Genomic DNA, 14,572 nt, shown 5'->3' on the forward strand with positions numbered 1-14,572 from the left:
AGCAGGCACTGATCACGTGGCTGTCATGCAGTGATCAAGAGACTGAGAGGCGCTGATCATGTGACTGCTCATGTGCTGATCAGGTAGCTCTCCTGCACGGATCATGTTCCTCAGCAGGCAAGAATCAAGCAGGTGAGCAGGCATGCATCCTGCGGCCCATCTGTCGATTATCAAGCAGATGAGCAGGCATGCATCCTGCGGCTCAGCTGGCGATTGTCAAGCAGCTGAGCAAGCGCTAATCCCGTTACTTAGCAGGCACTGATCACGTGGCTGTCATGCAGTGATCAGGTGACTGAGAGGCGCTGATCATGTGACTGCTCATGTACTGATCAGGTAGCTCTCCTGCACAGATCATGTGCCTTAGCAGGCAAGAATCAAGCAGCTGAGCAGGCATGAATCATGCGGCCCAGCTGGCGATGATCAAGCAGATGAGCAGGCATGAATCATGCAGCCCAGCGGGCGATGATCAAGCAGATGTGCAGGCTTAAATCCTGCGGCCCAGCTGGCGATTATCAAGCAGCTGAGCAGGCATGAATCATGCGGCCCAGCTGGCGATTATCAAGCAGATGAGCAGGCATGAATCATGCGGCCCAGCTGGCGATTTTCAAGTAGATGAGCAGGCATGAATCATGCGGCCCAGCTGGCGATTATCAAGCAGCTAAGCAGGCATGAATCCTGCGGCCCAACTGGCGATTATCAAGCAGCTGGGAAGGCATGAATCCTGCTTCCCAGCCTACGATTATCAAGCAGATGAGCAGGCATGAATCTTGCGGCCCAGCAGGCGATTATCAAGCAGATGAGCAGGCATGCATCCTGCGGCTCAGCTGGCGATTATCAAGCAGATGAGCAGGCATAAATCTTGCGGCCCAGCTGGCGATTGTCAAGCAGCTGAGCAGGCATGAATCCTGCGGCCCTTCTGGCGATTATCAAGCAGATGAGCAGGCATGCATCCTGTGCCTCAGCTGGCGATTGTCAAGCAGCTGAGCAGGTGCTAATCCCGTAACTCAGCAGGCACTGATCACGTGGCTGTCATGCAGAGATCAGGTGACTGAGAGGCGCTGATCATGTGACTGCTCATGTGCTGATCAGGTAGCTCTCCTGCACGGATCATGTGCCTCAGCAGGCAAGAATCAAGCAGCTGAACAGGCATGAATCCTGTGGCCCAGCTGGCGATTATCAAGCAGATGAGCAGCCATGAATCCTGCGGCCCAGCGGGCGATTATCAAGCAGATGAGCAGGCATGAATCATGCGGCCCAGCTGGCGATTATCAAGCAGATGAGCAGGCATGAATCATGCGGCCCAGCTGGCCATTATCAAGCCGCTGAGAAGGCATGAATCCTGTGGCCCAGCTGGCGATTATCAAACAGATGAGCAGGCATGAATCATGCGGCCCAGCTGGCGATTATCAACCAGATGAGCAGGCATGCATCCTGCGGCTCAGCTGGCGATTATGAAGCAGAGGAGCAGGCGCAAATCCCGTGATTCAGCAGGCACTGATCACGTGGCTGTCATGCAGTGATCAAGAGACTGAGAGGCGCTGATAATGTGACTGCTCATGTGCTGATCAGGTAGTTCTCCTGCACGGATCATGTGCCTCAGCAGGCAAGAATCAAGCAACTGAGCAGGCATGAATCATGCGGCCCAACTGGCGATTATCAAGCAGATGAGCAGGCATGCATCCTGTGCCTCAGCTGGCGATTGTCAAGCAGCTGAGCAGGTGCTAATCCCGTAACTCAGCAGGCACTGATCACGTGGCTGTCATGCAGAGATCAGGTGACTGAGAGGCGCTGATCATGTGACTGCTCATGTGCTGATCAGGTAGCTCTCCTGCACGGATCATGTGCCTCAGCAGGCAAGAATCAAGCAGCTGAACAGGCATGAATCCTGTGGCCCAGCTGGCGATTATCAAGCAGATGAGCAGCCATGAATCCTGCCGCCCAGCGGGCGATTATCAAGCAGATGAGCAGGCATGAATCATGCGGCCCAGCTGGCGATTATCAAGCAGATGAGCAGGCATGAATCATGCGGCCCAGCTGGCCATTATCAAGCCGCTGAGAAGGCATGAATCCTGTGGCCCAGCTGGCGATTATCAAACAGATGAGCAGGCATGAATCATGCGGCCCAGCTGGCGATTATCAAGCAGATGAGCAGGCATGCATCCTGCGGCTCAGCTGGCGATTATCAAGCAGAGGAGCAGGCGCAAATCCCGTGATTCAGCAGGCACTGATCACGTGGCTGTCATGCAGTGATCAAGAGACTGAGAGGCGCTGATAATGTGACTGCTCATGTGCTGATCAGGTAGTTCTCCTGCACGGATCATGTGCCTCAGCAGGCAAGAATCAAGCAACTGAGCAGGCATGAATCATGCGGCCCAACTGGCGATTATCAAGCAGATGAGCAGGCATGAATCATGCAGCCCAGCGGGCGATTATCAAGCAGATGTGCAGGCTTGAAACCTGCGGCCCAGCTGGCGATTATCAAGCAGCTGAGCAGGCATGAATCATGTGGCCCAGCTGGCGATTATCAAGCAGCTGAGAAGGCATGAATCCTGCGGCCAAGCTGGCGATTATCAAGCAGATGAGCAGCCATGAATCCTGCGGCCCAGCTGGCGATTATCAAGCAGATGAGCAGTCATGAATCCTGCGGCCCAGCTGGCGAGTATCAAGCAGATGAGCAAGCATGAATCCTTCGGTCCAGCTGGCGATTATCAAGCAGAAAATTAGCCATGAATCCTGCGGCCCAGCGGAAGATTATCAAGCAGCTGAGCAGGCATGAATCCTGTGGCCCAGCTGGGGATTATCAAGCAGATGAGCAGGCATGAATCATGTGGCCCAGCTGGCGATTATCAAGCAGCTGAGAAGGCATGAATCCTACGGCCCAGCTGGCGATTATCAAGCAGATGTGCAGGCTTAAATCCTGCAGCCCAGCTGGCGATTATCAAGCAGATGAGCAGCCATGAATCCTGCGGCCCAGCTGGCGATTATCAAGCAGATGATCAGGCATGAATCCTACGGCCAAGCGGACGATCATCAAGCAGCTGAGCAGGCATGAATCCTGTGTCCCAGCTGGCGATTATCAAGCAGATGAGCAGCCATGAATCCTGCGGCCCAGCTGGCGATTATCAAGCAGTTGAGAAGGCATGAATCCTGCGGCCCAGCTGGGGATTATCAAGCAGATGAGCAGGCATGAATCCTGTGGCCCAGCTGGGGATTATCAAGCAGATGAGCAGGCATGAATCATGCGGCCCAGCTGGCGATTATCAAGCAGCTGAGAAGGCATGAATCCTACGGCCCAGCTGGCGATTATGAAGCAGATGTGCAGGCTTAAATCCTGCAGCCCAGCTGGCGATTATCAAGCAGATGAGCAGCCATGAATCCTGCGGCCCAGCTGGCGATTATCAAGCAGATGATCAGGCATGAATCCTACGGCCCAGCGGACGATCATCAAGCAGCTGAGCAGCCATGAATCCTGCGGCCCAGCTGGCGATTATCAAGCAGTTGAGAAGGCATGACCTGCGGCCCAGCGGACGATCATCAAGCAATTGAGAAGGCATGAATTCTGTGGCTCAGCTGGCGAGTATCAAGCAGCTGAGCACGCATGAATCCTACGGCCCAGCTGGGGATTATCAAGCAGATGAGCAGGCATGAATCATGCGGCCCAGCTGGCGATTATCAAGCAGCTGAGAAGGCATGAACTATACGGCCCATCTTGCGATTATCAAGCAGATGAGAAGGCATGAATCCTGCGGCCCAGCTGGCAATTATCAAGCAGCTGAACAGGCGCTAATCCCGTAACTCAGCAGGCACTGATCACGTGGCTGTCATGCAGTGATCAAGAGACTGAGAGGCGCTGATAATGTGACTGCTCATGTGCTGATCAGGTAGCTCTCCTGCACGGATCATGTGCCTCAGCAGGCAACAATCAAGCAGCTGAGCAGGCATGAATCATGTGGCCCAGCTGGCGATTATCAAGCAGCTGAGAAGGCATGAATCCTGCGGCCCAGCTGGCGATTATCAAGCAGATGAGCAGCCATGAATCCTGCGGCCCAGCTGGCGATTATCAAGCAGATGAGCAGGCATGAATCCTGCGGCCCAGCTGGCGATTATCAAGCAGAAAAGTAGCCATGATTCCTGCGGCCCAGAGGGAGATTATCAAGCAGCTGAGCAGGCATGAATCCTGCGGCCCAGATGGGGATAATCAAGCAGATGAGCAGGCATGAATCATGCGGCCCAGCTGGCGATTATCAAGCAGATGAGAAAGCATGAACCCTGTGGCCCAGCTGGCGATTATCAATCAGCTGAGCAGGCGCTAATTCCGTAAATCAGCAGGCACTGATCACGTGGCTGTCATGCAGTGATCAGGTGACTGAGAGGCGTTTATCATGTGACTGCTCATGTGCTGATCAGGTAGCTCTCCTGCACGGATCATGTGCCTCAGCAGGCAAGAATCAAGCAGCTGAGCAGGCATGAATCCTGCGGCCCAGCTGCCTATTATCAAGTAGATGAGCAGGCATGAATCATGCGGCCCAGCTGGCGATTATCAAGCAGATGAGCAGGCATGAATCCCGCGGGCCAGCGGTCGATTATCAAGCAGCTGAGCAGGCATGCATCCTGCGGCCCATCTGGCGATTATCAAGCAGATGAGCAGGCATGCATCCTGCGGCTCAGCTGGCGATTATCAAGCAGCTGAGCAGGTGCTAATCTCGTAACTCAGCAGGCACTTATCACGTGGCTGTCATGCAGTGATCAAGTGACTGAGAGGCGCTGATCATGTGACTGCTCATGTGCTGATCAGGTAGCTCTCCTGCACGGATCATGTGCCTCAGCAGGCAAGAATCAAGCAGCTGAGCAGGCATGAATCATGCGGCCCAGCTGGCGATTATCAAGCAGCTGAGCAGGCATGAATCCTCCAGCCCAGCTGGCCATTATCAAGCAGATGAGCAGGCATGCATCCTGCGGCTCAGCTGGCGATTGTCAAGCAGCTGAGCAAGCGCTAATCCCGTTACTTAGCAGGCACTGATCACGTGGCTGTCATGCAGTGATCAGGTGACTGAGAGGCGCTGATCATGTGACTGCTCATGTACTGATCAGGTAGCTCTCCTGCACGGATCATGTGCCTTAGCAGGCAAGAATCAAGCAGCTGAGCAGGCATGAATCATGCGGCCCAGCGGGCGATTATCAAGCAGATGTGCAGGCATGAATCATGCAGCCCAGCGTGCCATTATCAAGCAGATGTGCAGGCTTGAATCCTGCCGCCCAGCTGGCGATTATCAAGCAGCTGAGCAAGCATGAATCATGCGGCCCAGCTGGCGATTATCAGGCCGCTGAGAAGGCATGAATCCTGTGGCCCAGCTGGCGATTATCAAACAGACGAGAAGGCATGAATCCTGCGGCCCAGCTGGCGATTATCAAGCAGATGAGCAGCCATGAATCCTGCGGCCCAGCTGGCGATTTTCAAGCAGATGAGCAGTCATGAATCCTGCGGCCCAGCTGGCGATTATCAAGCAGATGAGCAGTCATGAATCCTGCGGCCCAGCTGGCGAGTATCAAGCAGATGAGCAGGCATGAATCCTTCGGCCCAGCTGGCGATTATCAAGCAGAAAATTAGCCATGAATCCTGCGGCCCAGCTGGCCATTATCAAGCAGATGAGCAGGCATGCATCCTGCGGCTCAGCTGGCAATTGTCAAGCAGGTGAGCAAGCGCTAATCCTGTTACTTAGCAGGCACTGATCACGTGGCTGTCATGCAGTGATCAGGTGACTGAGAGGCGCTGATCATGTGACTGCTCATGTACTGATCAGGTAGCTCTCCTGCACGGATCATGTGCCTTAGCAGGCAAGAATTAAGCAGCTGAGCAGGCATGAATCATGCCGCCCAGCTGGCGATGATCAAGCAGATGAGCAGGCATGAATCCTGCGGCCCAACTGGCGATTATCAAGCAACTGGGAAGGCATGAATCCTGCTTCCCAGCCTACGATTATCAAGCAGATGAGCAGGCATGAATCTTGCGGCCCAGCTGCCGAATATCAAGCAGTTGAGCAGGCATGCATCCTGCGGCTCAGCTGGCGAATATCAAGCAGATGAGCAGGCATGAATCTTGCGGCCCAGCTGGCGATTGTCAAGCAGCTGAGCAGGCATGAATCCTGCGGCCCAGCTGGCGATTGTCAAGCAGCTGAGCAGGCATGAATCCTGCGGCCCATGTGGCGATTATCAAGCAGATGAGCAGGCATGCATCCTGCGGCTCAGCTGGCGATTATCAAGCAGCGGAGCAGGCGCAAATCCCGTGACACAGCAGGCACTGATCACGTGGCTGTCATGCAGTGATCAGGTGACTGAGAGGCGCTGATCATGTGACTGCTCATGTGCTGATCAGGTAGCTCTCCTGCACGGATCATGTGCCTCAGCAGGCAAGAATCAAGCAGCTGAACAGGCATGAATCCTGTGGCCAAGCTGTCGATTATCAAGCAGATGAGCAGCCATGAATCCTGCGGCCCAGCGGGCGATTATCAAGCAGATGAGCAGGCATGAATCATGCGGCCCAGCTGGCGATTATCAAGCACATGAGCAGGCATGAATCATGCGGTCCAGCTGGCGATTATCAAGCCGCTTAGAAGGCATGAATCCTGTGGCCCAGCTGGCGATTATCAAACAGATGAGCAGGAATGAATCATGCGGCCCAGCTGGCGATTATCAAGCAGATGAGCAGGCACGCATCCTGTGGCTCAGCTGGCGATTATCAAGCAGCGGAGCAGGCGCAAATCCCGTGACACAGCAGGCACTGATCACGTGGCTGTCATGCAGTGATCAAGAGACTGAGAGGCGCTGATAATGTGACTGCTCATGTGCTGATCAGGTAGCTCTCCTGCACGGATCATGTGCCTCAGCAGGCAAGAATCAAGCAGCTGAGCAGGCATGAATCATGTGACCCAGCTGGCGATTATCAAGCAGCTGAGAAGGCATGAATCCTGCGGCCCAGCTGGCCATTATCAAGCAGATGAGCAGCCATGAATCCTGCGGCCCAGCTGGCGATTATCAAGCAGATGAGCAGTCATGAATCCTGCGGGCCAGCCGGCGATCATCAACCAGCTGAGCAGGCATGAATCCTGTGTCCCAGCAGGCGATTATCAAGCAGAGGAGCAGGCATGAATCATGCGGACCAGCTGTCGATTATCAAGCAGATGTGAAGGCATGAATCCTGTGGCCCAGCTGGCGATTATCAAGCAGATGAGCAGGCATGAATCCTGCAGCCCACCTGGCGATTATCAAGCAGATGAGCAGGCATGCATCCTGCGGCTCAGCTGGCGATTATCAAGCAGCTAAGCAGGCGCTAATCCCGTAACACAGCAGGCACTGATCACGTGGCTGTCATGCAGAGATCAGGTGACTGAGAGGCGCTGATCATGTGACTGCTCATGTGCTGATCAGGTAGCTCTCCTGCACGGATCATGTGCCTCAGCAGGCAAGAATCAAGCAGCTGAACAGGCATGAATCCTGTGGCCCAGCTGGCGATTATCAAGCAGATGAGCAGCCATGAATCCTGCGGCCCAGCGGGCGATTATCAAGCAGATGAGCAGGCATGAATCATGCGGCCCAGCTGGCGATTATCAAGCAGATGAGCAGGCATGAATCATGCGGCCCAGCTGGCCATTATCAAGCCGCTGAGAAGGCATGAATCCTGTGGCCCAGCTGGCGATTATCAAACAGATGAGCAGGCATGAATCATGCGGCCCAGCTGGCGATTATCAAGCAGATGAGCAGGCATGCATCCTGCGGCTCAGCTGGCGATTATCAAGCAGAGGAGCAGGCGCAAATCCCGTGATTCAGCAGGCACTGATCACGTGGCTGTCATGCAGTGATCAAGAGACTGAGAGGCGCTGATAATGTGACTGCTCATGTGCTGATCAGGTACTTCTCCTGCACGGATCATGTGCCTCAGCAGGAAAGAATCAAGCAACTGAGCAGGCATGAATCATGCGGCCCAACTGGCGATTATCAAGCAGATGAGCAGGCATGAATCATGCAGCCCAGCGGGCGATTATCAAGCAGATGTGCAGGCTTGAAACCTGCGGCCCAGCTGGCGATTATCAAGCAGCTGAGCAGGCATGAATCATGTGGCCCAGCTGGCGATTATCAAGCAGCTGAGAAGGCATGAATCCTGCGGCCAAGCTGGCAATTATCAAGCAGATGAGCAGCCATGAATCCTGCGGCCCAGCTGGCGATTATAAAGCAGATGAGCAGTCATGAATCCTGCGGCCCAGCTGGCGAGTATCAAGCAGATGAGCAAGCATGAATCCTTCGGTCCAGCTGGCGATTATCAAGCAGAAAATTAGCCATGAATCCTGCGGCCCAGCGGAAGATTATCAAGCAGCTGAGCAGGCATGAATCCTGGGTCCCAGCTGGCGATTATCAAGCAGATGAGCAGCCATGAATCCTGTGGCCCAGCTGGCGATTATCAAGCAGCTGAGAAGGCATGAATCCTACGGCCCAGCTGGCGATTATCAAGCAGATGTGCAGGCTTAAATCCTGCAGCCCAGCTGGCGATTATCAAGCAGATGAGCAGTCATGAATCCTGCGGCCCAGCTGGCGAGTATCAAGCAGATGAGCAAGCATGAATCCTTCGGTCCAGCTGGCGATTATCAAGCAGAAAATTAGCCATGAATCCTGCGGCCCAGCGGAAGATTATCAAGCAGCTGAGCAGGCATGAATCCTGGGTCCCAGCTGGCGATTATCAAGCAGATGAGCAGGCATGAATCATGTGGCCCAGCTGGCGATTATCAAGCAGCTGAGAAGGCATGAATCCTACGACCCAGCTGGCGATTATCAAGCAGATGTGCAGGCTTAAATCCTGCAGCCCAGCTGGCGATTATCAAGCAGATGAGCAGCCATGAATCCTGCGGCCCAGCTGGCGATTATCAAGCAGATGATCAGGCATGAATCCTACGGCCCAGCAGACGATCATCAAGCAGCTGAGCAGCCATGAATCCTGCGGCCCAGCTGGCGATTATCAAGCAGTTGAGAAGGCATGAATCCTGCGGCCCAGCGGACGATCATCAAGCAATTGAGAAGGCATGAATTCTGTGGCTCAGCTGGCGAGTATCAAGCAGCTGAGCACGCATGAATCCTGCGGCCCAGCTGGGGATTATCAAGCAGATGAGCAGGCATGAATCATGCGGCCCAGCTGGCGATTATCAAGCAGCTGAGAAGGCATGAACTATACGGCCCAGCTTGCGATTATTAAGCAGATGAGAAGGCATGAATCCTGCGGCCCAGCTGGCAATTATCAAGCAGCTGAACAGGCGCTAATCCCGTAACACAGCAGGCACTGATCACGTGGCTGTCATGCAGTGATCAGGTGACTGAGAGGCGCTTATCATGTGACTGCTCATGTGCTGATCAGGTAGCTCTCCTGCACGGATCATGTGCCTCAGCAGGCAAGAATCAAGCAGCTGAGCAGGCATGAATCCTGCGGCCCAGATGGGGATTATCAAGCAGATGAGCAGGCATGAATCATGCGGCCTAGCTGGCGATTATCAAGCAGATGAGAAAGCATGAATCCTGTGGCCCAGCTGGCGATTATCAATCAGCTGAGCAGGCGCTAATTCCGTAAATCAGCAGGCACTGATCACGTGGCTGTCATGCAGTGATCAGGTGACTGAGAGGCGCTTATCATGTGACTGCTCATGTGCTGATCAGGTAGCTCTCCTGCACGGATCATGTGCCTCAGCAGGCAAGAATCAAGCAGCTGAGCAGGCATGAATCCTGCGGCCCAGCTGCCTATTATCAAGTAGATGAGCAGGCATGAATCATGCGGCCCAGCTGGGGATTATCAAGCAGATGAGCAGGCATGCATCCTGCGGCTCAGCTGGCGATTATCAAGCAGCTGAGCAGGTGCTAATCTCGTAACTCAGCAGGCACTTATCACGTGGCTGTCATGCAGTGATCAAGTGACTGAGAGGCGCTGATCATGTGACTGCTCATGTGCTGATCAGGTAGCTCTCCTGCACGGATCATGTGCCTCAGCAGGCAAGAATCAAGCAGCTGAGCAGGCATGAATCATGCGGCCCAGCTGGCGATTATCAAGCAGCTGAGCAGGCATGAATCCTCCAGCCCAGCTGGCCATTATCAAGCAGATGAGCAGGCATGCATCCTGCGGCTCAGCTGGCGATTGTCAAGCAGCTGAGCAAGCGCTAATCCCGTTACTTAGCAGGCACTGATCACGTGGCTGTCATGCAGTGATCAGGTGACTGAGAGGCGCTGATCATGTGACTGCTCATGTACTGATCAGGTAGCTCTCCTGCACGGATCATGTGCCTTAGCAGGCAAGAATCAAGCAGCTGAGCAGGCATGAATCATGCGGCCCAGCGGGCGATTATCAAGCAGATGTGCAGGCATGAATCATGCAGCCCAGCGTGCCATTATCAAGCAGATGTGCAGGCTTGAATCCTGCGGCCCAGCTGGCGATTATCAAGCAGCTGAGCAAGCATGAATCATGCGGCCCAGATGGCGATTATCAGGCCGCTGAGAAGGCATGAATCCTGTGGCCCAGCTGGCGATTATCAAACAGACGAGAAGGCATGAATCCTGCGGCCCAGCTGGCGATTTTCAAGCAGATGAGCAGCCATGAATCCTGCGGCCCAGCTGGCGATTTTCAAGCAGATGAGCAGTCATGAATCCTGCGGCCCAGCTGGCGATTATCAAGCAGATGAGCAGTCATGAATCCTGCGGCCCAGCTGGCGAGTATCAAGCAGATGAGCAGGCATGAATCCTTCGGCCCAGCTGGCGATTATCAAGCAGAAAATTAGCCATGAATCCTGCGGCCCAGCTGGCCATTATCAAGCAGATGAGCAGGCATGCATCCTGCGGCTCAGCTGGCGATTGTCAAGCAGCTGAGCAAGCGCTAATCCTGTTACTTAGCAGGCACTGATCACGTGGCTGTCATGCAGTGATCAGGTGACTGAGAGGCGCTGATCATGTGACTGCTCATGTACTGATCAGGTAGCTCTCCTGCACGGATCATGTGCCTTAGCAGGCAAGAATTAAGCAGCTGAGCAGGCATGAATCATTCGGCCCAGCTGGCGATGATCAAGCAGATGAGCAGGCATGAATCCTGCGGCCCAACTGGCGATTATCAAGCAACTGGGAAGGCATGAATCCTGCTTCCCAGCCTACGATTATCAAGCAGATGAGCAGGCATGAATCTTGCGGCCCAGCTGCCGAATATCAAGCAGATGAGCAGGCATGCATCCTGCGGCTCAGCTGGCGAATATCAAGCAGATGAGCAGGCATGAATCTTGCGGCCCAGCTGGCGATTGTCAAGCAGCTGAGCAGGCATGAATCCTGCGGCCCAGCTGGCGATTGTCAAGCAGCTGAGCAGGCATGAATCCTGCGGCCCATGTGGCGATTATCAAGCAGATGAGCAGGCATGCATCCTGCGGCTCAGCTGGCGATTATCAAGCAGCGGAGCAGGCGCCAATCCCGTGACACAGCAGGCACTGATCACGTGGCTGTCATGCAGTGATCAGGTGACAGAGAGGCGCTGATCATGTGACTGCTCATGTGCTGATCAGGTAGCTCTCCTGCACGGATCATGTGCCTCAGCAGGCAAGAATCAAGCAGCTGAACAGGCATGAATCCTGTGGCCAAGCTGTCGATTATCAAGCAGATGAGCAGCCATGAATCCTGCGGCCCAGCGGGCGATTATCAAGCAGATGAGCAGGCATGAATCATGCGGCCCAGCTGGCGATTATCAAGCAGATGAGCAGGCATGAATCATGCGGTCCAGCTGGCGATTATCAAGCCGCTGAGAAGGCATGAATCCTGTGGCCCAGCTGGCGATTATCAAACAGATGAGCAGGCATGAATCATGCGGCCCAGCTGGCGATTATCAAGCAGATGAGCAGGCATGCATCCTGTGGCTCAGCTGGCGATTATCAAGCAGCGGAGCAGGCGCAAATCCCGTGACACAGCAGGCACTGATCACGTGGCTGTCATGCAGTGATCAAGAGACTGAGAGGCGCTGATAATGTGACTGCTCATGTGCTGATCAGGTAGCTCTCCTGCACGGATCATGTGCCTCAGCAGGCAAGAATCAAGCAGCTGAGCAGGCATGAATCATGTGACCCAGCTGGCGATTATCAAGCAGCTGAGAAGGCATGAATCCTGCGGCCAAGCTGGCCATTATCAAGCAGATGAGCAGCCATGAATCCTGCGGCCCAGCTGGCGATTATCAAGCAGATGAGCAGTCATGAATCCTGCGGGCCAGCCGGCGATCATCAACCAGCTGAGCAGGCATGAATCCTGTGTCCCAGCAGGCGATTATCAAGCAGAGGAGCAGGCATGAATCATGCGGACCAGCTGTCGATTATCAAGCAGATGTGAAGGCATGAATCCTGTGGCCCAGCTGGCGATTATCAAGCAGATGAGCAGGCATGAATCCTGCGGCCCACCTGGCGATTATCAAGCAGATGAGCAGGCATGCATCCTGCGGCTCAGCTGGCGATTATCAAGCAGCTAAGCAGGCGCTAATCCCGTAACACAGCAGGCACTGATCACGTGGCTGTCATGCAGTGATCAAGAGACTGAGAGGCGCTGATAATGTGACTGCTCATGTGCTGATCAGGTAGCTCTCCTGCACGGATCATGTGCCTCAGCAGGCAAGAATCAAGCAGCTGAGCAGGCATGAATCATGTGGCCCAGCTGGCGATTATCAAGCAGCTGAGAAGGCATGAATCCTGCGGCCCAGATGGCGATTATCAAGCAGATGAGCAGCCATGAATCCTGCGGCCCAGCTGGCGATTATCAAGCAAATGAGCAGTCATGAATCCTGCGGCCCAGCTGGCGAGTATCAAGCAGATGAGCAGGCATGAATCCTTCGGCCCTGCTGGCGATTATCAAGCAGAAAATTAGCCATGAATCCTGCGGCCCAGCTGGAGATTATCAAGCAGCTGAGCAGGCATGAATCCTGCGGCCCAGCTGGCAATGATCAAGCAGATGAGCAGGCATGAATCATGCAGCCCAGCGGGCGATTATCAAGCAGATGTGCAGGCTTAAATCCTGCGGCCCAGCTGGCGATTATCAAGCAGCTGAGCAGGCATGAATCATGCGGCCCAGCTGGCGATTATCAAGCAGATGAGCAGGCATGCATCCTGCGGCCCAGCTGGCGATTATCAAGTAGATGAGCAGGCATGAATCATGCGGCCCAGCTGGCGATTATCAAGCAGCTGAGCAGGCATGAATCATGCGGCCCAGCTGGCGATTATCAAGCAGATGAGCAGGCATGAATCCTCCGGCACAGCTGGCGATTATCAAGCAGATGAGCAGGCATGCATCCTGCGGCTCAGCTGGCGATTATCAAGCAGCTGAGCAGGTGCTAATCACGTAACTCAGCAGGCACTGATCACGTGGCTGTCATGCAGTGATAAAGTGACAGAGAGGCGCTGATCATGTGACTGCTCATGTGCTGATCAGGTAGCTCTCCTGAACGGATCATGTTCCTCAGCAGGCAAGAATCAAGCAGGTGAGCAGGCATGCATCCTGCGGCCCATCTGGCGATTATCAAGCAGATGAGCAGGCATGCATCCTGCGGCTCAGCTGGCAAATGTCAAGCAGCTGAGCAAGCGCTAATCCCGTTACTTAGCAGGCACTGATCACGTGGCTGTCATGCAGTGATCAGGTGACCGAGAGGCGCTGATCATGTGACTGCTCATGTACTGATCAGGTAGCTCTCCTGCACGGATCATGTGCCTTAGCAGGCAAGAATCAAGCAGCTGAGCAGGCATGAATCATGCGGCCCAGCTGGCGATGATCAAGCAGATGAGCAGGCATGAATCATGCAGCCCAGCGGGCGATTATCAAGCAGATGTGCAGGCTTAAATCCTGCGGCCCAGCTGGCGATTATCAAGCAGCTGAGCAGGCATGAATCATGCGTCCCAGCTGGCGATTATCAAGCAGATGAGCAGGCATGAATCATGCGGCCCAGCTGGCGATTATCAAGTAGATGAGCAGGCATGAATCATGCGGTCCAGCTGGCGATTATCAAGCAGCTAAGCAGGCATGAATCATGCGGCCCAGCTGGCGATTATCAAGCAGCTGGGAAGGCATGAATCCTGCTTCCCAGACTACGATTATCAAGCAGATGAGCAGGCATGAATCTTGCGGCCCAGCTGCCGATTATCAAGCAGATGAGCAGGCATGCATCCTGCGGCTCAGCTGGCGATTATCAAGCAGATGAGCAGGCATAAATCTTGAGGCCCAGCTGGCGATTGTCAAGCAGCTGAGCAGGCATGAATCCTGCGTCCCAGCGGGCGATTACCAAGCAGCTGAGCAAGCGCTAATCCCGTTACTTAGCAGGCACTGATCACGTGGCTGTCATGCAGTGATCAGGTGACTGAGACGGGCTGATCCTGTGACTGCTCATGTACTGATCAGGTAGCTCTCCTGCACGGTTCATGTGCCTTAGCAGGCAAGAATTAAGCAGCTGAGCAGGCATGAATCATGCCGCCCAGCTGGCGATGATCAAGCAGATGAGCAGGCATGAATCCTGCGGCCCAACTGGCGATTATCAAGCAACTGG

The sequence above is a fragment of the Bos grunniens genome, chromosome 16, assembly GCF_055505025.1.
Source record: "Bos grunniens cultivar Pamir isolate PY7600 chromosome 16, Bosgru_T2T1.0, whole genome shotgun sequence".
NCBI classification, from domain to species: Eukaryota; Metazoa; Chordata; class Mammalia; order Artiodactyla; family Bovidae; genus Bos; species Bos grunniens.